Here is a 26,442-nt window from a genome sequence, read left to right on the forward strand (position 1 = left end):
ACCACAGGCATCTGCCTTGCCTCTAGGACTTGAGGGCCTCCTGTGGTAGGATGACATATCCCCACCCTGTGGAAGTCAGGTGTGGTCATGCAAATGCAACTTGCCTTGGCCTATAAAATAAGGGCAGAAGTGACATCAAGCCACTTATAAGCAGAAGCTTTCAAATCCAGTTCATGGTTCACTAGATCTCACTTCTCTTGCAATGAAGACCAGCATCGTGCCAGATCAACTGCTTTATCTACCTCATCCCAGAGGGAAGACGACGTGGAGGAGAGACACAGTAGATACATGAGTAAGAATTAAACCTGTGATACTCTAAGCTACTGAGATTTGGGGATTGCTTGTTATCACAGCATAACCCAGCCTATCCTGATTGATACACTCCTCTCCCCCACAAAAGAACACCATAAATTCACTTATGAATATCTGTGTTAAAATCTTCAATTAATAAGAAAAATATTTCAGGCATACATTGTAGGAATAATATACTTCCAACTAAGACCTCTGAACAGGTAAGTATGTTCCCCACTGCAGACTCGGAGACCTCTCACTTTAGGTGTGTGTGCTCCCAACTAAAGAAAAGGTAACATGGTTTAGTTTGTAAAATATGTAAGCAGCTTCGTCCCCTCTCTCCCCCCATCTATTGTGTCAGTATCAAAAAGGAGTTAAGGATTTGAAGGCTTCATGGTAGCAAAAACACCCTTGAGTGGGAAAATATATTTCAGCTGAGCTATGCATGAAGGGTATACTAAATGAAAGTTCCTAGGGCTCATGCCTTATACAATTTCAGGGTGCAATGCTCCCTATGAAGGTATAGGAAGTGGATATTACTCCCATTTTTCAAGAGGAGAAACTGAAGTAGTTAACAGGGAAGCTCCAATTTGGCCTCAAATCACCAAGTAAGTTCCTGATGCAGTTTACTTGCTGATGTTTTCTTATTTTGTTAAGAATAAATCTACCATTGCCCAAGTCAGTGAGTTTCTAGCAAAGATACTCTAATGTTTACTTCAGGCTTTTTCTTAAGTGTTAATGGATGTGATGATTTCTAAGTCATTAAAAGATGAGTACATCAAGCTCTTGCAAAGAACCTCAGGTAACTGGTTGACCTTGTAAATAAAACATTATCTCTGCCGCTGCTATAAGCAGGCCATGTGATCGATGATAAATTTTCTTAGAAAACAGGACATGGAGGTCATTTGATAGTCAGAAGAACACTCGTGTTTAATGTTCAGCTCAACCAATATAAACTGTTATGTTAATAGTCTAAATAGTAACCTGGATTAGTTCATCTCTGGATTTCTTTCTTAGCAGTATAGGAGATAAAAATATGAATTTCCTGGATCCATCCTGGAAGGACAGTGGTGAGTACAATATTTAAAATTTGAGTGGTGACTCACTTAAATAGTAATTGACAAAAGGTTGAATGGATAAGAGAAGTAAGCTGTGAGAAAACAGGGCCCTTATGTATAGGGTTTGGCATACAGGAGGTGCTAAATAAATGTTTCCTGCTTGAAGGGTGAATTCTGAGAGGCAAATGTCAGACTTGAGATGGAGGTGAGCAGGGCTACCAGAGTGGGAGGTGGCTTGCTCCCTCAGGGCTAAACAAGGAAATGAGTCTTCTAGTTCTCTCTTGAGAACTAGATAAAAATGAAAGCTTCGAGGACAGAAGGCTTCAAAACCCTATGGTTTTTATTTTATTATTTTTTTGTTTTGAAATCATTTTAGACTTACAGAAAAGTTCTAGGAATAGTGCCGCTTGCCCCAACTTCTCCCAAAGTTAACAAGAGTACAAGTATCAAAACCAGGAAATTAACATTGGTGCAAGGCTACTGATGAAAATATGCCAGTTCCTCCAGTTTTCTCCCCGATGTCCTTTTTCTGTTCTAGGATCCAGTTCAAGATCCTACCTTGCATTTAGTTGTTGTGTCTCCTTAATCTCCTCCAATCTGTGATGGTTCCTTAGTCTTTCCTTGTCTTTCATGACCTTGAAATTTTGATGAATCCTGGTCAGTTATTTTGTAGAATGTACCTCAGTTTGGGGTTGTCTGATGTTTTCTCATGATTAGAAACATGTTACAAGTTTGGGGCAAGAATATCACAGAAGTGATATTGTGTCTTTCTCAGAGTGTCATGTCAGGTCTTCCTGATGTCCATATGTTTCATTACTGGTGACTCTAGCTTTGATCCCTTAGTTAAGGCATTTGAGGCCAGGTTTCTCCACCATTAAGTTATTATTTTTCCCTTTGTAATTGAGAAATATTTAGGAGAGATACTTTGAGATTATGAAAATATCCTGTTTTGGCTTAAGCTTTCACTAACTTCTCCCACTAATAGTGGTTTCGATTTGCGTTTCCCTGATGATTAGTGATGTTGAGCGTATTTTCATGTACCTGCTGGCCATTTGGATGACTTCTTTGGAAAAATGTCTATTCAGATTTTATTCGGATCCATTTTCAGTCAGATTATTCTTTTCTTTGCTATTGAGTTGTATGAGTTCTTTATATATTTTAGATAGTACCCCCTTATCAGATGGATGCTTTGTCAATATTTATGGACAAGCTCCTTGTGAGGGGTAAGGGAAGGATCTGTAAAATTCCTTTCTAAAACTGGTTTATTACTAAATCCTACTTCAAAATGCTATCATATTTAGTCTTAAGTAACATGATTGCTGCCCAGAAATGCAAATGATTTAATTTCTGTACCCTATGAAGTTTTCATTCAAACGTGTAAGTTCTTAACCTGTGGACCACGAATGGGGCTTTGGTGGAGTCAAGGACCCCCTGAAAGGTAAATTCACAATTTGGCGAATGTGTATTATTTGGGGGTGAAAAATCTGAGCTCTTTTTCAAATTCTCAAATGTGTCTGTGACCTCATTCCCTCTACCCCCTGAAGCCGTATGCTTTAACCAACCTAGTGGACAAACATAGATCATTCTTTGGTACTTACTCAAACTTGATATGCTGGGTTTGGTGACATGTATAGAGGAGGACAGAATAAACTTTAATTCAAACTGATCATTTTGGTTGGAGGAAAACACATTCACACAATGGATGAAAGAGGATAAGCTTCCTTTTTATGTTGCCCGCCGCACAGATTAGGATCAGCGTTGTACCACGAGGCATGTTTGACTTATAGAGAAACACTTACATTTTGATGCCAACAAAAAAAGCAAATACGTGTTTGGTGTGGTTAATGATACTTTCCCACTGAGGCTTTAATCTTGCGGTGTGATGTTTGCTTATTACGGTTTATACAATTTGTCATGCAGTCAGTTTCAAAGGCGAAAGTCAACCTGCAGCATGTTAAAAGTTTTACAGAGCACCATTTGCATTCTTCCCTCAAACACTCCTCCCCTGTTTCTTAAGACAGCTCATAACCTGTGAAGGAAGAATGCAATGTTTTCTACTAAGGAATGTTTTAATGACGGTATTTTGTAGTTGTCATCAAAGCCATCTTAAGGGTGCATTTTAACAGTGCTGAAATGACTGGCAAAACAAATATATCCTGAGCTATGCAAGTGTGATTGGAGCAGGGGAGCAGTGAGAGAGTGATGGCAAATGAGATTTGTTCATAATATGTTTAGTAAACTGGGGTATATCATGAGTGTTCTAGGGGGTCAATAGAAATTGTTTATAAAATTGTTAATGGAAATCATAAAAGAATATTTTTTATCTATAAAGCCAAATACAAAGTTTTACAGAGAAGTTGTGCAAAGCACCTGCCGTTCTTTGTTTCTTCTTACTTGGCTAATTGATCTCCTTGACCACTGGGTGGTTCCATTGACAGTTCCTGCTCATCTCCTAGTACTCACAAGCTGCAACTAATTCCAAAGACCTCAAATGTTAAAAGATAAAGGCAAGAGAGTTTGTAGCTACAACCTTGAGGTTGCACATGACTGTCAGATGTTTCAAGGTGTCATATGTCTGCATTTCGGAGCCTCAATCCAGAAGCCCTAAGGCCCCATTTCACCTGCTGCAGTAGGTCCCCCACCAACAAGTCTAGGCAGGGTGGGAAAGAGAGATTTAAGGATGATAAAGGGGACATTATCTTTTAGAAAAGTTGGAGTCTGAATGGGAGCTTATCTTTTGCATATTAAGCATGACTTTTGTGTCCCTGGCACCTCAGCTATAGAAAAAGAATATATGTATATTGGGGCAGGGGTTTGAGGAATATAGGAAAAGATGCAAAGAATATGTCTGTAGTGTCTAGAGATAACATCTTCATAAGTGGCTGATGGAAGATGTTCCTTCTTGCCCCAGATTCCAGAGGAGAATTAATAAGCCCTTCTTGTAACATGAGGGGTGGAGGTATCACTGAAGCTGATGTTGTTTACTCAACAAATAGTTATATGTTGCTTCCGCCAGATTTTGTACTAGGCGTCAGAGAATCAGAGATGATTGAAACATACACCTGACCCTAGTGAACTCTCAACTGAGGGAGATGGAAGCCAACACAAACTATCATGATGCCACATAGTAAGTTTGGTGGTCAAGAAATGCACAGAGCAGGGCTTCCCTGGTGGCACAGTGGTTGAGAGTCTGCCTGCCGATGCAGGGGACACGGGTTCGTGCCCCGGTCTGGGAAGATCCCACATGCCGCGGAGCGGCTGGGCCCGTGAGCCATGGCCGCTGAGCCTGTGTGTCCGGAGCCTGTGCTCTGCAACGGGAGAGGCCACAGCAGTGAGAGGCCTGCGTACCGCCAAAAAAAAAAAAGAAATGCACAGAGCAAGAGGGAAGTGTGGATAAGGTACCTAACCCAGCTTGGTGTGGAGGGTGGAGAACATTTTCTGGAAGGAGAGCCTGAGCTAAGGCTTAGGAAATCAGTAGAAAAACACTGAGGTCCGCAATATTGTTTTTAGAAGTTATGTGGCTGAGCAGACCAAAGAGATGGGAAGGCTGGGGCTGGTGGTGGAGCCAGATGGGCCAGGGTGGAAGTGGTCAGCAAGGCAACTGGGGTTAGTTTGACCATAAAGAAACATGTGACTCCTGAGGCTTCTGCAGCTTGCTGCAAGAGGCCACGTAGAGCATCGGTTACTAGTAGGGGCTGACTTTAAATCTGGTCTCTACCACTTAATAGTTTCTTCCTTGGTAATAGGAGACACCACCAGTATCTCAGAGTGTTGTTGTGAGGCTTAAATAAATTTGGATGAGTAAAGAGCTCTGGTATGTGCTAAGCATAAGCGGTAGCTGCCACTCTCAGGGTTCTGAGGCTGTGTTCCATAGTGCAATTCCTTACAGCACTGGTGGATGAGACCAGCCAATGAGAAAATAGCTTTTTAGGAAGCAACGCCAAGAGTAGTTCTTCAGAAGGGAAGCACAGGTAACATTGGTGTTTCCCAAGGGTAGAGTTGGAGAAGAACCTAATAGAATTACCTGGGGAGCATTTTCAAAGTACACATGCCCAGGATGCTCCCAGGATATGCTGACTCAGTACTTCCAGGGGTGGGGCCCAGGCATGAGTGATGGGGAAAAGTCTTCCAGGTGATACGTCTGCTCAGGCCCCTGGCCTAAAAAAGCACAGCTGGCTCTGCCTAACTGTGGGACAACAACCTGACAAGGGAATGCATTTAGAGTAGATGCATGCCAGGCACACTCTGCCGCTGGGTAGTTTTCCTGAATACACAGAAGAAATCAGATCGTTTCCCTTTCCACCCTGCAATTTGATGCTCCCATGTGCAAATGTCAAGAGACAGGGAGAGGCAAAAGATAAAAGAATAGGAGCAACAGAGGAGCTTTGCAACCCAAGGGATTAGGGTAGAGTGCCCTGTGCTTTAGAAATTTGACTTAGGTAAAACAAGGGAGAGTCTGGGGAGCTTTTGCAGAACCTTTGTGCTTCTTATATCACAACCATCCAGGGAAGATATTGATGTAGGTGGATTCCCAAAAGGGGGGGACACAGATGGGACTTTTCAGGTTTGAATGCATCTCCACATTCCGAAAGGGACTGTGCATGTGGGAGTTTGTCAGGAAACACGCTAAAACAAGCCCATCGGACACAGTGCACCTAAAGGAAACTTCGTTAATATAAAACATATTTATTAAACTATGAAGCATAAAAAAAGGAAAAGAAGCAACAATTGTTAGGCATCTAGAATCTCAGAATTTCAAATGTCCCACAAGGAGAATTCTACAATGTCACTTACTGTCCCCGGGGAAGTTTAGATCCTATGGCTTCCCTACTGGCTCTGGGGTACTGCGATGGGCCAGTGACATTCACTCCACGGGAGCAGGCTGTACACTGCTGGCTTTAGAGCTTTCATGAACATCTGTCAGTTGACCTTCTGTTTGCTCAAATGACTCTTATCAGGGCATTCAGTACTGTGTTAGACACTAGGGGCTCACAAAAAACATAAGTAAGACATGCCCTGTCCCTAAAGACCTTTGAATCCAGAAGGGAAGACATAAACAATAATGAAGGCTATTTTAATTATTTATTTATTTTTTGGCTGTGTTGGGTCTTCGTTTCTGTGTGGAGGGCTTTCTCTAGTTGCGGCGAGCGGGGGCCACTCTTCATCACGGTGCGCGGGCCTCTCACTGTCGTGGCCTCCCTTGTTGCGGAGCACAAGCTCCAGACGCGCAGGCTCAGTAGTTGTGGCTCACGGGCTTAGTCGCTCCATGGCATGTGGGATCTTCCCAGACCAGGGCTCGAACCCGTGTCCCCTGCATCGGCAGGCGGACTCTCAACCACTGCGCCACCAGGGAAGCCCTATTTTACTGAGTTCTTGCTGAGTACTAGACTCCAGTCCTCACTACAATCTGAAAAATATGTGTAAGATTCATGTTACAGTCTTCACTTTAATGGTAACTGAAGCATATCTTTGAAAGTTAAAGTAACTTGCTGGAGGAAAATAGTTAGCAAGGGGAAAGTCAGGTCCTTCTGATGACAAAGCCCACGCTGCTCTTTCTACTCAGTCACATCCCCTCTTAACTGGCACCATAAACAATCAATTAAAGCACAAGGTGATAACTGTTGTTATAGTAGTGTCTTCAACATACCATGGGCATATGGGTGAGAAGGGAGAAAGGCTGACTTCTGTCATCATCTGCAGACCAGGAGTCTACCCTGTATTGGTAGTATAAGGGGTACATGGATAAGTGTTCCTAAATCTTTTTAGAAAATAGGAGAAGGTTCCAAGTTTCTGAATGGAGCAGGGCCGCACGTTTCTGTAAGTTCAGGTATATAACTACAAAAGTATAAATTAGCTACTTAAAATTCTTTAAAAATATAATTGTGGAAAAATATACCTAACATAATATTTACTATCTTAACCATTTTAGGTGTACAGTTCAGTAATATTAAGTATATTCACTTCATTGTGTAACTAATACATTAGCTGCTTTTAAAAGTAGCTATTAGTGTTTCTCATTTATTTTTAAATTTATTTCTTCTATGCTTTTAAAACTCCATTTAAGTTGATTCATTTTTCTACCTGTTTCTTTACAGATGATAGGTAATTTGCTAATTTCTTTCTCCCCTTTTCCAATGTAAATTCTTTTGTCTGCCTTGTTTTCAAAAACCTTTATAGTCGGGCTTCCCTGGTGGCGCAGTGGTTGAGAGTCTGCCTGCCGATGAAGGGGACACAGATTCGTGCCCTGGTCCGGGAAGATGCCACATGCCGCGGAGCAGCTGGGCCCCTGAGCCATGGCCGCTGAGCCTGCGCGTGTGGAGCCTGTGCTCCACAACGAGAGAGGCCACAACAGTGAGAGGCCCACGTACCGCAAAAAACAAACAAACAAAGACAAACAACAAAAACAAAAAGAAAAACAACCTTTATAGTCTAACCTAATCACTTGGCAGAGATGGTTAACCGTCCTTTACTCCTAGAAATCTTGTATTAATAGGAACATCAATGTGCCCAGCTTAAAAAGCCTACGTTTCCAGCCTCCTGTAATTGACAGGGGTAGCTAATGAGATGTAAGTAGACATTGTTGGGTGCAGATTCCAGGAAACCCTTCAAAAGAGGTTGGCTGGACTGGGAGGTATGTCTCTTTTCCTTGCTCCTTCCTTCTTCCCGCTGTGTAGAGCATAGATATGATGGCTCACGCTACAGCGACCATCTTGCAATTATGAGGCTTCCTTGAAGATTGGAAGCAGTGCTGAAGATGGTGAGGCAGGAAGGGAGGAGTCTGAGGCCCTGATGATGATGAAGCTCTTGAAATAGCCCAGGACGTTGTATCTCCGGCCTCCTTTGACATGAAAGAAAATTAAACCTCTACCTTATTTAAGCCACCGTTAAATAAGTGGCTTAAATGAGCAGCCAAACCCAGTCCTAACTAACATGATCCCTCTAATCTCAATGGGCCACTCTCCTCACCTTTGCCTGAATTCTGCATGCGCATTGGGATCCATGTCTTTACTCTTATTGGCTGTTTGGCTTGTAATGTTCTCCTTTCTGCCTTTATGATCCTTCGAGTCTTACTTCCTTCATGAAGCATCTTTGGCTACTCCAGTCTTCATAGGTCTCTGCCCTCCAAGCTCCCAGGCTTTGACATTCTACACAATTGGACAGGAGGCTATACCGCTGAGCCCTGGTCACCGCTGGCCATCTGTATGAGTCTACGTTCCTAACTCTAACATAAGCTCCTGAAGGGCCTGGCAATGCCTTTTACTGCTTGTGTTCTTCATCTGGGTCTTTCTCTAATTAGGAATTTCATTTTCTTTTCCTCCTGATCCCTGATAATCTTCCCAGAGATATTGTAAAGGCAAAAAGTGTTTTTTCCTTTCCATAATGTTGTAAATAATTTACTTATTGCTTTTGATTTTTAGAAATTACAGAAGAAACATATAAACATTGTAAAAAAAAAAGGCCACGATGTAGATGTATGTAAATGCAAAGTTGAAGGACTATTCAGCTAACCCCCCAATCCTGCTCGTCTCCCAAGAGAGAACTCCTATTAACAGTTTCTTTAGTAACTCTTTATCTGCAATTTGCAAACATATATTGATCTTTAAATATTTTATTTGTTTTATTTTTCAAATATAAAGGGGCTCCCCGTAATAATACTGTTCTACAACTGACTTTTCTCACTTAGTGCAAGAAGCTGGACATATTTCCATGTTAGTACATCTAGAACCGTTTATTATTTTTTAAACAACTACATAAGTATAGGTGTTCCGTAATTTATGTAACCAAACAACCATGAACAATTAGGTTGTTTCCAATTTTTGCTCTTACAGAAATGTTGCACTAAGCACAATTGTGTATGTATCTTCATGCCCTTGCATATATCTTTAGGATAAATTCTTAGAATAGACTTATGTTTTCCTGAATTCAGAGCTTAAAAGAATGTATCTTTGATACTTTCTTTCACTCTCTTTTCTTCTCCTGGACCTCTTTTTAGTGGTATGTTGAATATGTGAGCTTAATCCTTAAAAATTTTACTTTTGATTTCATATTTTCTATGAATTTGCCTTCTCTTTCTTTTTTTAAAAATTGAAGTGAAGTAAAAAAAAAATTGAAGTATATGGGGTGGGATAGGGAGGGTGGGAGGGAGGGAGACGCAAGAGGGAAGAGATATGGGAACATATGTATATGTATAACTGATTCACTTTGTTATAAAGCAGAGACTAACACACCATTGTAAAGCAATTATACTCCAATAAAGATGTAAAAAAAATAATAATTTTACTATGAAGAAGCATGTATTTCTAAAAATTATGAAGTGTATTCACAAATTTGCTAATCTAAAGAATGCTAGTGTAATAGTTCACAACTGCTTACTAAGTTTTCACTATAAATTAAGGTTTCTAAGGGTTAAGAATTCTAATATATGCAATTAAAAATAATAAGAAACAACTCTGTATGCAAGGAAAATTGGATATGTTTTTTGTTTTGGAATTGGTTTTTTTTTTTTGGTTAAAAGGGTATCTTCTGGAGATACATTTTGTTGAGGGAAATAAAAGTGATTTTGCTCTAAATAAAAAAAAAATTGAAGTATAGTTGATTTACAATGTTGTGTCAGTTTCAGGTGTACAGCAAAATGATTCAGTTATATATATATAATATATAATTTATATATTATATATATATATATATACTTTTTCAGATTCTTTTCCATTATAGGTTATTAGAAAATACTGAATATAGTTCCCTGTGTTGGTTACCTATTTTATATATAGTAGTGTGTATTTGTTAATCCCAAACTCCTAATTTATCCCCCCACCCAATTCCCCTTTGGTAACCATAAGTTTGTTTTCTATGTCTGTGAGTCTGTTTCTGTTTTGTAAATAGATTCATTTGTATTATTTTTTAGATTCCATATATAACTGATATCATGTAATATTTGTCTTTGTCTGACTTCACTTAGTATGATATTGTCTAGGTCCATCCATGTTGCTGCAAATGGCATTATTTCATTCTTTTTTCTTGCTAAGTACTATTCCATTGTATATATATACCACATCTTCTTTATCTATTCATCTGTTGATAGACACTTAGGTTGCTTCCATGTCTTGGCTATTGTAAATAGTGCTGCTATGAACATTGGGGTTTATATATCTTTTCAAATTAGAGTTTTTGCCTTTTCCAGATATATGCCCAGGTGTGGGATTGCTGGATCACATGGTAGCTCTATTTTTAGTTTTTTAAGGAAACTCCATACTGTTTTCCCTAGTGGCTGTACCAATTTACATTCCCACCAACAGTGTAGGCGGGTTCCCTTTTCTCCAGCATTTGCCTTTTCTTAAACTTTCTGGGATATTTTCTCAACTTTATCTCCAACCTTCTGTTGAATTTTTAAACTTTACTACCTTATATTTTTAATGTCTGAGCATACTTTCTTGTCCTCTGATTGTCTCCTTTTCATAGCATCTTGTTCTTGTTTGATAGATATATTATTTTCTTTTATACCTCTGGAGTATATTAATGAGAATTTATGGAAGTTCTCTTTTCTTCCCTTCACTATCCCTCCCTGTTTTATTTTTTTCCCTGTAGCTTAACTTTTAATTTCTATAGTTTAATTCTATAGCTGAATTTTGAACTCTTTGCCGTATTGTGGATTTCCATATGGTAATATATTTGTCCATATTTGAGGTAATATCCAGGCTTTAGTGATTTTTAGAGCTCCCCATGATATTCCAGTGGTCTACAACAGCGGGAAGGCAAACTACAGCCTGTGGGGCAAATCTGGCCCACTGCCAATTTTTGTAAATACAAATTTCTGGAACACAGACAAGCTCATTTGTTTACATATTGTGTACCACTATTTTTGTACTACAGTGTCATAGTTGAGTGGTTGTGACCGAGACTATACAGCCCACAAAGCCTAAAATATTTACTATTTGGCCCCTTATAGAAAAAGTTTGCTGGCCCCTGGTCTAGAGGCAGGCAGAGGCCATCTGTAAGCTCTGAGTTTGTTCACCACTTCTCTTGTGGCTGCTTCCCATGATCATCTATGGCTGAAATTATTTTTCAAGATGAAAAACAATGAATTATTTGCACTATGAAATAATATCAGAGAGTGCTAATTTAAAGACATTTTCTCTGATAGAAGAGAATTAACTTCCTTTTATGGCAGGGTTCTGGATAGGACACTTTATTATTTAAAACCAAGAGGAGTTAAAGACATGTTATTTCTGGACTCTCCATTTTTTCCCAAGTCTTTGCATTTTCCTTTGTACATGATGGATGATTCTTAAGTTTCTTCATCTGAGTTGGAGTCTCAGGGCCCTCGGTAAGCTTACCTGTCTCACCTACCTCCTTAGAGTCCTGAAGAAAAAGTTCTGCCAAAATATCCAACTTCAGGGGTGAGTGGGAACGGGGTCTTTTCAGAATCGAAAACAGCAACAACAAAACAATGACAACATCAACCACAAAACAGTTCTTGTGCACTGCACTTGGTATTGACTATCTTGCTCTTTTGAGTTGGATTCAGAAATTGCAGGATATTTAACTGAGGCTATTAAAATATTCTTGGATCCTTTAGTAGCAGGATTCCAAACTTAGCTCTTGGGTTATGTATTAGGAGCAATCAAATGGGTCTGAATGAAAAAGCTGAGATAAAATATATTTATATAGGTTTTTTTGTGGGGGGGGAAACTGATTCATACTAATTTTATTTATAGATTTTCCTGTCTTTTCCCTTCCTCTGCCTGCCCTTTGTAAATGGAAAAACAGGATCTCGATCCTCCTTAGTGAGTAATAGCTGCCCAAAGCTATACGTGCTTTCTGAGGCTTCCAAATGACATCATGTGCAGAACACTGAAGCTGCATTCTCACCCTCTGTCATGTCACCAGAAGTCTTAGACATAATTACAGCCCATGTGACAGCTGCACACACATTATTTCCCACCCATGTTATCTCCTCCCTAATTAAGATGGTGTTAGTATCTCAGTTATCAACTCTGTTTTTTCAGGGCTTTTATTATATAACTGTGAAGACTTGCTCCAGGCTGGGATTTAATATGTTCATGTTTAGCAGGTGTTAGGGGATTGGAGAAATGCTAGAGACTAGTTGTTCTGCCCCACGCCCCATACCTGAGCACTCTAGCAGGGCTCTTGGAAACAAAATTGCTGATGATGGGAGATTCTTTATAGACACATGCATTTGGGGCATTATCCAGCTGGCCTGCCTTGTACAGTTATGCCTGGGAGATCAAAAAGGGCCCTTGGAGTTGGTTTAAAATTTAAGAAGTCATCTACAACTTGAGGACAGCTAGAGCCATTCCGCAAGGATAAAACCCAAACATACCAGTGATGCACATAAACAATCACTTTTTGGGATAAAGACTGCTCTAGATCCTGGGATAAACCTTTGAAGTTCCTTGGGTGGATCGTGAATAGTATACAATGCCCTTCACAAGTCAAAAAGGTCTAGCTTTCTTGAAAGGCAAGGGAATTTCAACAAAAAGTTGGTTTTCTAGAAACTTTGGTTTGGAAGGTTTAGAAGAGAGCAGAGTGACTGATGATCTGGGTAGTTGTAGATCAGCTGACAAATGGGAACCAAAAACTGTGCCTGAGCTAGAGTCTGCATACTTCCCCAACTGGCCTTGCATTTCAGAGGGTCCAAGAAGGGTGGTGCCCTCTCTACTCAAACCCTTGAAACAGCACTGTCTGATGGAAATTTCTGTGATGATGGAAATGTTCTGTCTCTGTGTTGTCCAATAGGTACATGTGGATACTGAGCACCCAAAACGTGGCCAGTGCAATGAGGAACTGATTTTTAGATTTTATTTCATTTTAATTAGGTTAAGTAGTCTACTAGCTAATGGCTATAGTAGTGGACAGTAAAACATAGTGGACAGTAAAACAATCAGTAATTTTTGTTGAGGTTACTGTATTGAATTATAGTGATGAAGGTGATGTTGTTTAGCCATGTATGGCCACATTTAAATTTTTAGGAGCTGATTAGAATTGGTGTTTCTTATAAAATGGAATCTCATTATTATGTTTTCTTCTTTTCATAGAAAATCCCCTGATAAGTTCCTGAGATGGGGTCCTGGATCTGGAAGGTAAAAAAATTGGTGCTGAAAGAAAGCCAATGTTACAGAGAAAGGGTCTCTAGATAGTGTGTCTCTATAGACTGGCTCTGGAGGTGGAAAAAGTCTCTAATGGTAGAATTTTAGAGCCTCAGGAACCAGCTGACGAGGAACAATGTTTTGTCAATGGAGCATCCCCAGTGTTCCTCAAATCATGCATGTAGGAAGTGATGAACTCTGTGTGGTTAAAGGGGCAGCTCCACTCAAGGGACAATTTTTATCTTCCCCAATATCTTCCTGTTCATGGAAATATCAGTATGTAAATATTAGCCACAGTAGGCTTCATGTGCTTTTCTAAAACTACCTGGGACTAAATTAGACTGAGCACACAGTCACATTATGACTTTTGTGGGCCCTAGGCACTTTTGCCTTCATGGGCTGCTTCCTCCATAAAAAATAAAGTAAAATAAAATAATTACATCTTATGACTCCACTGTTATAAAGACAAATATATTAATATTATATGTTAAAACATTTTCTTTGACCTAAAAGTTCATCTTTTTTCTTCCATTATAAAAGAAATTAAAACATTTTGTTGGTTTCTAAAAGTATGGTGGGCTTTGGGCACTGAGCCTGCTGTGCCTGGTGGAGAAGTTGGCCCTATTTGAGAGGCTGTACCTTCCCTTTAGGGAAGTCCTTAGTCCAGTGGCTAAGACTCTGTCCTCCCAATGCAGGGGGCCCGAGTTCGATCCCTGGTCAGGGAACTAGATCCCACATGCATGCCGCAACTAAGAGTTGGCATGCCGCAACTAAAGATCCTGCATGCCACAACAACAACAAAAAGATCCCTCATGCTGCAAGGAAGATCCGGCGTGCCGCAATCAAGACCCAATGCAGCCTAAATAAACAAATAAATGTTAAAAAAAAATTTTTAAAAAACTGGCTGGAAATGGCCTATTCTTTTCTTAAAAGATTGCAAAATATATTTTTAGTTGGTGTACAATAAATATTAGTTGATTAAAAATATTCAAAGATGTCAAGACTTCTAACAATATGAATATTTGTATACTTTTTGTTCCTAATGTCCATTTTGGACTTATTATTTGGCTACTCAGAGTATGGTCCACAGACCAGCAGCAGTGGCATTACCTGGAGCTTGTCAGAAATGCAGAGTATCAGCCTCCATCTGATACTGAGTCAGAATTTGCATTTTGACAACATCTCCAAGTGATTCACATGGACATAACACTGAAGCACCACTGGCCTGCAATTTAAACAGGATTGTTCATCATTAGTAGAAATGAATGAGCTGATTCCCTTAGCCTCCTTTAATCGAGGGTTGGCTGTCATTCTTCTCCAGTGGCAATGAATTCAGTTCCTTTAGTACAGCTCTTCCCAACTTTGGCAGACCATTGGAATCATCTGGGGAGCTTAAAAAAAAAACCCAACGTGTGGGACCCATCCCCTAGAGATTCTGAAATAATTGGTCTGGGGTGGGATTGTGGGAATCAAGGTCTTATTTTTAAAGCTTCTAAGGTGATGCTAATGTGGAGCCAGAATGAGAACTGTGAGCCTTTCCCCACAAGATTTGCCCCCTGGTTTTGCTCATTTTGGCCTCTTCTGTATTCCCTAACCTTCTCAGTCTGAGCAGCCAAGTGTATCGTCCAGAACTAGTTTCTTACCTTGGAGTCTGACATGCTCTATTAATTCTCAAAGTTCTGACGTGTTCTCCTAATATATACATACCCCGAAAAATTAATTGCCACCATTTCCTACATCCTTATTATGTGTCCCATAATCACCTTCAGTCATTTAATCTTCACCATGATAATAAATACTATTCTTATGCTCATTTTACAGCTGAGGAAATGGAGGCTTAGAAAGGCTGGCTCTTCCCAAGCTCATCCAATTTCTAGTTCCAAAATTTGTCCCCCCCCACCCCAAAACTATTGTCTTCCAGTGCCATGCTTTTATTTAGGAAACACTGATAATTTCCTAACTCATATATCCGAACATTAGATTTACCATTATTCAGGCTTTGAGAATTACTGGCAAAGGAAATAGAAGGAAGACCAGGAAAGAATTAAGTAGCTAATAGAATTTTGAGTGGTTTTAATCCATTAAAGAAAAGTTTGAAAATCGTGATATACATTTTCCAACCTGCATAACTGATACGATACTTCACTTGAAAAAAACAAATATTAAATACTCCAAAGGTGCCCTGTGTTAGGACTGTGGAGATTACTGGGATTAAAAAACAGTCTTTGCCCTTGAAATGACAAGTGAAGAGGCTAAGGACCTGAATTAGTCTGACATATGACAGTGAAAAGAATCAGGTGCTAAATTGTGTGGTAAGGTCATTAAGCTTTGCCAAAGTTCAGAGACTGGCAGAAACTGGACAGGATTTACGGAGGAGTTCTGTCTGAAGTCTGTAAGGATGAATGGAGACTGAATAACTAGAAAAGACAAAGCTGAGCTGGGACACTGGCCTAATATTCACTGGGAAGTAAGAATTTTCCCAACTGAATTACCAGCCTGGTTTCTTGTTGGCTGAATGTCCCTTTTCTGGGGCTGGAGAATACGTAGTCTTTGAATTCTAAACAAATGCCATCTCAGCCAAGCCTAGCACTATCTCAGTGTCCTGAGTGACCTATATCTGGAGCAGCAAAATCAATCAGATGCAGAGGATTGATAGCTTCCTGCTGCATGCATCCACGGGCTTCTTTTAAGGTTGCTAGAGTACACTTTGCTTAATATTTGAACCAAGAGAAGTTGAAAGCCAAGTACTTATTTAAATATTTAAATATTTAAATATTGATCAAGCTCAGTGCTTGAGAGAGGGCAAGAAAACTGCAGATAGCATGGTTATATGTCCTCAGTTGCTGAGGGTTCCACAAGTACTAGTTTTGCTTGTTTGTTTCTTAATTTTAGTGGGGAAGGAGATTTGGGGTAACTTCTTATAATAGTTGGTCCTCCTCCCACATTTTCTTATTTTTTTTCTATCTACGTATCTGACAGAAGTAATGAAAAAAAGGAGGGGGGGAGAAAGAAAGAAAAGAAAACGCACAGTACCAGTGATGTAAAAAGAAGCATAACAACAAAGGCCACAAATTCAACAATGTTTTTGCTCACCACGGATTGGAAACCATTTTTGTCAAGTGTGTTGTTCAGTTAGTCTCCAGTACACATTTTAGGGTTGGAAATATTTTTTAGTTTTGAAAAATATAAAACTGTTTTTATTTTTTTGGTCTTGAGTACTTTGAAGTCCTGGAAATGGGCAGGAACTTCTTTTTCTTTAAAAGGCAGTGCCTGAGGCCAGGCCTTGGGGTCCCAGCTCCGTGAAGCAGGAGCTGGGATTGCAGCATGGGGTCAGGCGAGCAATGCCAGGGTGGGGTCCTTTTAATCAAGGCAGAAGCCCGGACCTTTGCCTTGGAACAGGGTGAAGGACACAAGGCAGGGTTTTCTTGCTCTCTTCTTAAGCCTTCCCTTCTTCCTCAGGCTGCTCTGTCGGCAAGGTGGGCTGGGCAAGGTGAGGGCCAGGAGGGAGGCCAAAATGGCTAAGGCCCAGGAGAGGTGTTGGTGACAGCTGGGGAGGGGTGTCTCAGTGGCCAGCTCTCTCGGGCTACTTCACTTGAAAGAAACAAATATGAAATACTCCAGCGGTGCCCTGTGTTAGGACTGTGGGGATTAGTGGTTCTGCGGACGGCAGGTCTTCACAGGAAAACCAAAACAAAGACTCAAGGTAACTATTAGAAAAATCAAATCGGTACTTTTGCCTTTAAAGCTGCTATCATTATCTGAAGTCTCTTTTAGGAAGGCCTGGCTGATGGAGAGGCTTCTCTGCTTGGGGTTGCGATCAGTTCTAACCAGAAAAGTGCGTTGATGGTAAGGGGGTCCCTCTCATATTGCTGTTCATGGTAAGAAAGAGGGTTTTCATATTTTGGTGACTTCTAATGGAGCCCCTTGCTGGCGTGAAGGCGCAGAGAATCGCAGCTCGCGAAGCTCTCGGCTTGAGGAACCTGAGCCTTGAGAAACAAGAGGGTGTCTGCAGATGTTTAGGTAAGAAATGGGCCACGTTAAGTCACAACTGTGGTGGCTTTTGGCCGAGGACAGCCTGGGGCTCCCTCGGGCCCAGCACATCTCCTTTCAGGAGCCGGCAGCCGACCCCTCGCTCTGGCGGCGCCCAGGCGAGGCCAGTGGGGTTCGGGGCGCGCGGGCGTCGCCACCAGGGCGCAACCTCGAGCTTCCCGGGCTCGGAGCCCCCGCCGGTCGCGGGGCTCGGGGCCGGGGGAGCGAGGCCGAGGCAAGCGGCCGCGGGCGTTGGGAGGGGGCCGGCGGAGCCCGCGCGGTCGGGCAGCTTCAGGTTTCCTCCTGGAGCCGGTGTCGGGCGCGGCGGCGGGCGGGCCCGGCCATGTGATGCCGGGGCCGGGAGGCGGGCAGGCGGAGATCCAGCGGCAGCCGGCAGGCGCGGAGCGAGCGGGGCGGCCCCAGCCGCGGGCGCAGCCAGCTCGGCCCCGGAGCGCGGCCTCGGCTCCGCCCCCTCGCGCTGCCCCGGCCGCGCCGCCGCCGGGCGTGGGCCGCTTCGGGAGAGCCTCCCCGGCTCCGGCGGCGCGTTCCGGGCGCCCTCGGGCAGGGCGCGGGGGCAGCGCCTCGCTCGGGCGTCGGAGGCTGCGGGACAGCACCTCCGGGTAAGTGCTCTCTGGGGGCTCCATCCCCGCGTCTCCCGGCCGCCCGGGGTGGAAAAGTTTGGCCGCCTCACCTGAGTTCGCCCTCGCGGAGCTACTTTCTCCAGGGTCCCGGAGGGCGCGAGGGTCAGCGGGGGTGGAAAGGGGGTGCTGCCGCGGGCTCGGCGGCGCGGGGATGGCCGCCGCCTCCCTGTCCTCGGGGACGGCAACAAGTGCAGAGGCGGCGCGGCCGGCGCGGCGGCTGCAGCTGCGGAGCACTGGGTCGTCCGGACCGCGCGGCCCCTCTCGCCCCCGCCGGCCCCGCTCAGGGGACCGGGGATGGGCGGGTGGAAGCCGGCCGCTGTCCTTCGGGCGCCGGGGAAATAAATGGTCTTCTTGCGGTGGAGAAGGCAGAGCCTCGAAAGCTGGCGTTTCCCTTCCCCATCAGTGCCTGGCACCGGGGTGAGGGTGCTCGGCGGGGCCGGGTCCCCAGAGAGCAGCAGACCAAGCGGAAGCTCAGGACACAAGCGCTAACATTTCTTTCATGTGGAAACACATATTGTGCTTTAAAAGGCATCTATAGTTATCTTGGTTAGGAGAGGCGGCCAGAATTCCGTTGGACTTCCTTAGGATTATTTCGTGGATCTGTTTTCCTCTTGGAAACCTGGGGTGTGCCTGGTGGTCCCCTAACCTTCCCGTGCTGGGAGTTTCCACAGGGGCATAATGACGGCCTGTTGGCTAAGGAGGCATCCTCGCCTATGCAGGGCTTTGTGGAAGCTGGGTGCTCAGGCAGCCTTGGAAACCCAACTCTCGTTTCCCAGACACCAATTAGATTTCCAGGAGAGAATCCATCTTCCTCCCTAGGAGCTCACAGCGCCCCCCCCCCGCCCCCCCCCCCCATTGGTTGTAGCTGGCAGCAACATCTGTGTTTGCGCAGCTTCTCCCTTCTTGACCTCTGCCTGAGTCGAGACAAGTCCCCGCAGACCCAGAGTTAAAGAGGTTTACCACCAGACCCGCGCCAATTGGGTAAGAAATACGAAAACGTAAGATGTTTAGAAGGAACTGATCATTTGGGGTCCCATGGGGTCCCTGGTTTTCTAAAGCTTTGCCATCTTGTGTTCTAGGCCCTGAAGATGTCAGGGGAATTGAAGTCCTTTTTTCACAACAAAAAAATCGAAGACCTGTTCTCTTGGGTTCTGTGGGTTGCTCTTTGCACATGATAATCCAGGCAGATTACCTGGGAAGCTTTTTAGTATACCTGTCTTGGGTTTTTATATACACATACTTAAAGCACATAGGTATTTGCCTCATCTGGATTAATAGCCAATCTGATTCCTTTGTCGTATTTGGAGCAAAAGAAATTACTACTGCAAAAACCTTTGGAGTTTTCTTATACAACATAGTATTTCAGTGTAATGTTCTGATGTGGACTTTCTGTGTGATTATTGTGCTCATTAACTTTGATCAGATGGGAATTTGGATAGCATCAGACCTCCTATTTAGTGGTTAGAGAAACTGAGGCACAGAGCTAGCTATTGGGCGTTTGACTCAGGTGAATGTCCTGGCTAATGGGAGAATGGAGAACAGAGAATCAGTGTTTGTCCTGCTTTTGATTGTGTTTTCTTCCTTATCAAAACCACATAGCCTGGCCAACCAAGAACAGGTTATGTAACAGGTGTGTCATTATACTTTCCTTTGAAGCACCTCTGCTGTCCTCTGAGCAGTTTGGAAACACTTAAAGGTAAAGAGGAAATAGTAGTTGGTAACTAAGGCTCTATGAAATTTCATCAGGGGCCTCACTTGTGTTTCACACCTTTTTTTGTTTAATCATGTGAGTACTGCAGAAGAGTTTGGAATATTTTCTCACTGTGCTCTTATAAGAAACTACTGTTGTGGCTAAGACTTAAGTTGCACAGGAATTTCAGGTGAGCTGTGACACATGACCTCCTTTGGTAAATGAGAAAAAGATATGTGTTTTAAATAGGTATTGAAACAAATAAAGGAATATAATGTTACTTCTATATTAAGCATTTTGTACAAAGTTGGTAACCATTATATTGGTACTTAAGCTCTACCTGCAAGTTCTGCCAGAGTTTATGACCAAGTGTGACTCCCCAGTAAAAAGGTTTATGATACATTGGGTTGGCCAAAAAGTTCATTCGGGTTTTCCCATAACATCTTACGGAAAAACCTGAACAGACTTTTTGGCCAACCCAGTAAATGTCGGAAAACCCTTTACAATTGGCACATGGTTAGAATGGTACTGCAGAGAGTCCAAATTACCCTCAAACTCCCAGGCTGACTGTAATTTTATTATGCTTTAATTTACTGATCAGATATGACAGATCTGGTTTATGTAGGTTTTGTCTAATTGCATTTGTATTTATGCTGCTTTAGTGAAGCAGAGAAGCTATAGGATAATTTTCCTGTGACCTTAAATTTGTTACGAAGAGATGGGTCAAGCTGGGCAACTCCCACTGAGAGTTCTAAATTAAAAACAGTGTTATACTTGAAGTGCACCAAATTCAGGGAATTTTGCCATGTTAGAGTTGTACTGTAAATATTATGCCACGCTCTAGGGCTTGAGTCCAGATCCCTCCCATAGGCAAAGCTGGGCTTAGAGATATTTTTCTTACGAAGTGCAGGTCAGGTACTAGACCACAGAGCATTTTGCCCTGATTGGATGGTACTCTGCCATTTTTGTCCAGTCTCTATAATCCTTAGTTCTTTTGTTATTTTCCTGGTATTTAAAAGTTCTCAAAACCTCAAAGCAGTGTCGCTCTGCTATGTTGCCATTTTGCTAGTCTCTATCATGCCCCTCTCTTTTTGTGAACATTTTCTTATATTTATTCAACAAATATTTGAGGACCTACTATGTGCCTGGCATTGCTCTCTGCTTTAATTCTCTGGACTGTGGATTTCATGTCTAAGACAGTCCTTTTCTGATTTTAGAATTTTTAGGATCTGTTGCATTTTGAGTGGGCCTCTCCACACTCAACACTAAGACATTTGGCTGATAAAATGGCAGGTAATTTTTTCTGTGATAGTACATCTTCTTAACTTGACGGCAAGTTTTCCCTTGAAATTTGCTCTTTGGCACAATTGAAATTTGCTTATTTCTACCATTATTGCTCCTGGACTTCTTCTCCTGGATAACCAAGGTAATGAGATTTGACATCATTTTTAGTATGAAGGAAAGTGAAAACATAATTGAATATTGGGCATTTGTTCCAGTGATCTTGGTTTTGAACACTTTTATAAAAAATGTATTTTAATTTTCAGAGGTGTGTTTTCTTATTTTAATCCTCAGTTTATTAATTTGAGGTTTGATTTCTGTAGAAAGTTGATGTAAAAGAAATGCCTCCTAGCGACGAGTGAAGGCCAGCATAGATGGAGATGGGCAACGACACCTTCGCTTTACATAATAGCATGTGTACTCAGCACTCAGATAACATTCTGCCTATTTCAAGTGGCAGGCTTTGTTTGACTGGTGTGCGCACGATCATTTTGCCTTTAAAAAATGCTTAAGATGTTAACATGCTTTCTGTATTTCCCTCAAGTATACAGACATTCCCTTAATAAATAATCATGAACTATATTGTATATATTAATGAAATGTATGGTTTAGCTCTTAAATTCATTATCATGCACTAGTGATCATGTCCTTTTTAAGGCTTGCACCTCTTCTTCCATCATTTTATACGTTAAAGCAATTATCTTTAGTAAACTATAACCAAGTGGTTAAGAGTGGGGACTCTGGAGCCAGCCTGTCTCATTAGACGGTCCTGGCTCTGTCCTGGCTGTACCACCTCTCTCTACTTCAGGTTTCCCATCTGTAAATGGGGATAATCACTGTAACCTGCCCTCTAGGGTTGTTGGGAGAATTCAGTGAGTTCATTTGCAGAGAGCCCCTCTGGTAGTGCCTGGCAGAGATTAAGTGCCAGAAAATGATGGTTATATTTATAACAAATAGAAAATAGACATTAAAAAAAAAGGAGCTTGAGCAGGTTTTCCAGGTTTCAGAAGGCAGTGAGATGTCCGTGTGATCTCAAGGGGAAGCGCCTTAGGCTGGGAGTCCAAGGCAGGGATGGAGACTATTGCCTGTGGCCTCTCATCTGTGTTACCTTGGGCAAGTATGACCCCTCTGTGGGTCTCAGCTTCTCATCTGGTCAAATGGAAAGGGGTAGACTTGATGGTCTCTAAGGACCTCTGGTTCTAACATTCTATACTGTCCTGAAACTTGAAGGTGAGGAGGGCGTTTGTCAGTTCAGCCGTGGCTGTCTTGGGCGACACAGCCAGGAATGTACTGTCCACAGGGTCAGTACTGCGCCTGCAGCGGGCGGTCAGTAAACGTTTGAAGGGATTATGAAATAATACTATTAACTTACCTCACTTTGATCACCAGACAGTCATCAGGTTGAAATGACTGAGTTATCTTTCTGGACTTAGTCGAGAGAGATTTCAGACTTGAAAGTCTGGATCCCATGCATGTGGGTCATAGGCCATCCTGCTCCCTTTCTTCTGTGGAACCCCTTCTTGTGGAAGAGGGGTGGGGTAGATCTGGGAAGATGAAAGACAAGTGGACTGATTATTTCTTAATTTCATGATTAAAGTATTTCCACACCTGATACACAGGAGAACGTCACCAATGGCCTTTGCAGGGATGCTGTAAACTAGAAGGGCTTGGAGCAAAGGCAGTCTCATTACGGACTTCTGACCATTTGTGAAGGTTAAGAAGTTTTCGTTGGGCTGGATGGTTTAGGCGAAGTCTCTGGAGCTAATTTGTCTCTTCTCCCTAATGACCATTGTTTATTGTCTGTGCATGGTCCTTTTTCGACAGTTTTCCTCAGTTTCTTGCTCCACCAGCCTCCTGGTTTGCTGTGTGGCCAGGTGTTAGTTTCAAAATTAGGGGGTGCCCAGTGATTAATGAGATTATGGATTATTTGAGCCCCGAACCCAGGATTCTGAGCCTGGCTGTTCGTTGGGATCACCTGGGTTCATAATCACTCAGCTTGGGCCTGACATCTTTTTTTGTTTGTTTTTGATGTGGACCATTTTTAAAGTCTTTATTGAATTTGTTACAATATTGCTTCTGTTTTATGTTTTGGCTTTTTGGCCGGGAGTCATGTGGGATCTTAGCTCCCCGACCAGGGATTGAACCCGCACCCCTTGCTTTGGAAGGCCAAGTCTTAACCACTGGACCACCAGGGGAGTCCCCTGGCATCATTTTTTAAAAAGGTGATACTAGCTATTTATAAAAGGGTTTGCTAGCTACTTGCCTAACCTTTAGTGTTTCTGGCTTTCTGCATCTGAAAGAATCCAGGGAAGGGTAATTCTCCTGGTATCCCTTTTAAGCTATGGGCAAGTCACCTGTCTCCTACTGCTTCCTCTTGTGTCCCACCACCCCTGCTCCCATTAGCCAGGACTGGGAATGTGCAGTGTACTTCCTACCTTCTTTGACTTTGTTCCTTTGTTCCCTTTCCTTTCTAGCGAAAATCTGTTGCAATCCTCAAAGCAAGTTCAAACCACCATCTCTCTGAAACCCTTGACCAACTTCCCAACTTTCCAACTTGACTGTGGGCCCATTGATGGCAGGGACCCTGATTTAGGCTACTCTGTAGGGGGCTCCACAGAATATACCTATATTGGTTGGTTGGTTAGTAATTTTGCTAACTGTCATGTCAACAAGTCCTAGTTTACAGCATCCCCATAGAGGCTAATGGTGATTGTTTTCCTGTGTATAAGGTGTGGATTGAATTGGAAAATATTGGGATGCAGGGGAGGAAAGGAGAATGTTGCTCAAGAAGTTAGATAGCTATCCTTCTCAGATGTAAATGAGAGGCTACACAGGCCTCTCTTAGGAAATTATATGTTCTGTCTGGGGAAATGAATGAAATTCTTGTTCAGAGTTAGAATCTTAGGACTGAAACAAACCTGAAAGGTTTTTCTCTAGTTTCTAGCAGGTGAACAATCCCCCTGTATAGCATACTTCCACATGGTTGACCATTTGAATACTGTCCTTGAATACTTTCAGTAATGGGGGACCAGTAACCACAGATACCCCAGTCTATCTTTGTTCCCCCCCCAACTTTAGATACACACATTTGTCAAAGTGTGCAATATGATTTGATATACATGTACATTGTGGAATGATTACCAAGGATAATTAACACATCTATCACCTCACATAGTTAACTTCTTTGTGATGAGAACACTTAAGATCTAATCTCAGCAACTTTCTAGTATACAATACAGTATTTTTAACTATAGTCACCCATGCTGTATGTTAGATACTCAGAACTTTTCAAGAGGTACAGACTTTCAGTTACATCTCCCTGTTTCCTCATTCCCCCAGCCCCGTGAGTCACCATTCTATTCTGTTTTTATGAAGTTGGCCTCTTTTTTTTCATAAGATTCCACATATTGATGATGTTGTGTAGCATATAGAATTTGTCTCTTTTTTCCTTATAAATTTATATTTTATTTATTTACTTTTGGTTGCATTGGGTCTTCATTGTTGTGTGCGGACTTTCTCTAGTTGCGGTGAGCGGGGGCTACTCTTTGTTGCGGTGCGTGGCTTCTCACTGCAGTGGCTTCTCGTTGCGGAGCACAGACTCTAGGTGCGTGGGCTTCAGTAGTTGTGGCATGCAGGCTCAGTAGTTGTGGCTTGCAGGCTCTAGAGCGCAGGGTCAGTAGTTGTGGTGCATGGGCTTAGTTGCTCCGCGGCATGTGGGATCTTCCTGGACCAGGGATTGAACCCATGTCCCCCTGCACTGGCAGGCGGATTCTTAATCACTGCACCACCAGGGAAGTCCCTAGAATTTGTCTTTCTATGGCGGCTATTTCATTTAGTACTATGCCCTCCATTTCATCCATGTTGTCACAAAAGGCAAGATTTCCTTTTCTAATGGCTGAATGATACTCCACTGTGTTACACATATTACATTTTCCTTATACATTCATCTTTATGGACACTTAGGTTATTTCCATGTCTTGGTTAGTGTGTATAATGCTGCAGTGAACACAGGAATGCAATCTTTTTGAGATAATGATTTCATCTCCTTAGGCTATGTACCCAGAATTGGGATTGCTGGATCATACGGTAGTTTACTTTTAATTTTGTGAGGAATTGCAATCCAGTTTTCCATAGTAGCTGCACCAATTTACATTCCAACCAACAGTGCACCAGTGTTCCCTTTTTTCTACATTTTCACCAGCATTTATTTCTCGTTTTTTGATAATAGCCATCGTAACAGGTGTGAGGTCATCTCATTGTGGTTTTAATTTGCATTTCCCTGATTGGTGATGTTGAGCATCATGTGCTTGTTGGCTGTCTGTATGTTGTCTTTGTTAAAATGTCTGTGTAAGTCCTCTACCCATTTTAAAAATGAGATTTTTTTTTTTTGCTATTGATTTGTTTGAGTTCCTTATATATTTTGGATATTAACCCCTTATTAGATATATGTTTATAGATATTTTCTCCCATTCTGTAGGTTGCCTTTTCATTTTGTTGATGGTTTCTTTTGCTGTGCAGAAGCTTTAGTTTGATGTAGTGCCACTTGTTGGTTTTTTTGCATTTGTTCCTTGTCCTTTTGGTGTCAAATCCAAAAATCATTGCTAAGATGATGTTAAGGAGCTCCCCCTGCCTTATCTTCTTCTAGGAGTCTTATGGTTTCAGGTCTTACATGTCCTTAATCCATTCCAAGTTAATTTTTGTGAGTGGTGTAAGATAGTGGTCCAATTTTATTCTTTCACATATGGATATCCAGTTTTCCCAACACCATTTATTGAAGAGACTATCCTTTTGCCATTAAGTATTTTTGGCACCCTTGTTAAATATTGACCATATATGCATGGGTTTATTCTGGGCTTTCAGTTCTGTTCCATTGGTCTCTATGTCTGTTTTTCTGCCAGTACCATATTGTTTTGACTGTTATATTGTAGCTTTGTAATATACTCTGAAATCAGGAAGTATGATGCCTCCAATCTTGTTCTTAATATTGCTTTGGTTATTCAGGGACTTTTGTGGTTCCATATAGATTTTAGGACAATTTTTTTCTATTTTTCTGAAAAGTCATTGGAATTTTGATAGGGATTACTTTGAATCTGTAAATGGCTTTGGGTAGTATGGACATTTAAACAATATTAACTCCTCTGATTCATGAACACGGATATTTTTCCATTTGTTTGTCTTCAGTTTCTTCAGTGTCTTACAGTTTTTGGTGTGTAGATCTTTCACTTCCTTGGTTAGACTTATTCCTAAGTATCTTACTGGTTTTGATGCTATTGTAAATGGCATTATTTTCTTTATTCTCCAGATAGTTAATTAGTATACAGAAATGCAACAGATTTTTGTATGTT

The 26,442-nt window shown here is 42.0% G+C and overlaps 1 protein-coding gene across 1 annotated transcript in view; it reads left to right on the forward strand.

Moving 5' to 3' along the window:
* The first annotated feature begins 17,862 nt into the window (after positions 1 to 17,862).
* ARHGEF28 (Rho guanine nucleotide exchange factor 28) overlaps positions 17,863 to 26,442 on the forward strand; it is a 309,493-nt gene continuing 300,913 nt past the window's right edge. The window contains exon 1 of the mRNA XM_079917337.1: positions 17,863 to 18,105. The gene's annotated coding sequence lies outside the window, so the exon portion shown is untranslated. The remainder of the gene's footprint in view (positions 18,106 to 26,442) is intronic.

The sequence above is a fragment of the Stenella coeruleoalba genome (assembly GCF_951394435.1).
Source record: "Stenella coeruleoalba genome assembly, chromosome: 3".
Lineage (NCBI taxonomy): Eukaryota > Metazoa > Chordata > Mammalia > Artiodactyla > Delphinidae > Stenella > Stenella coeruleoalba.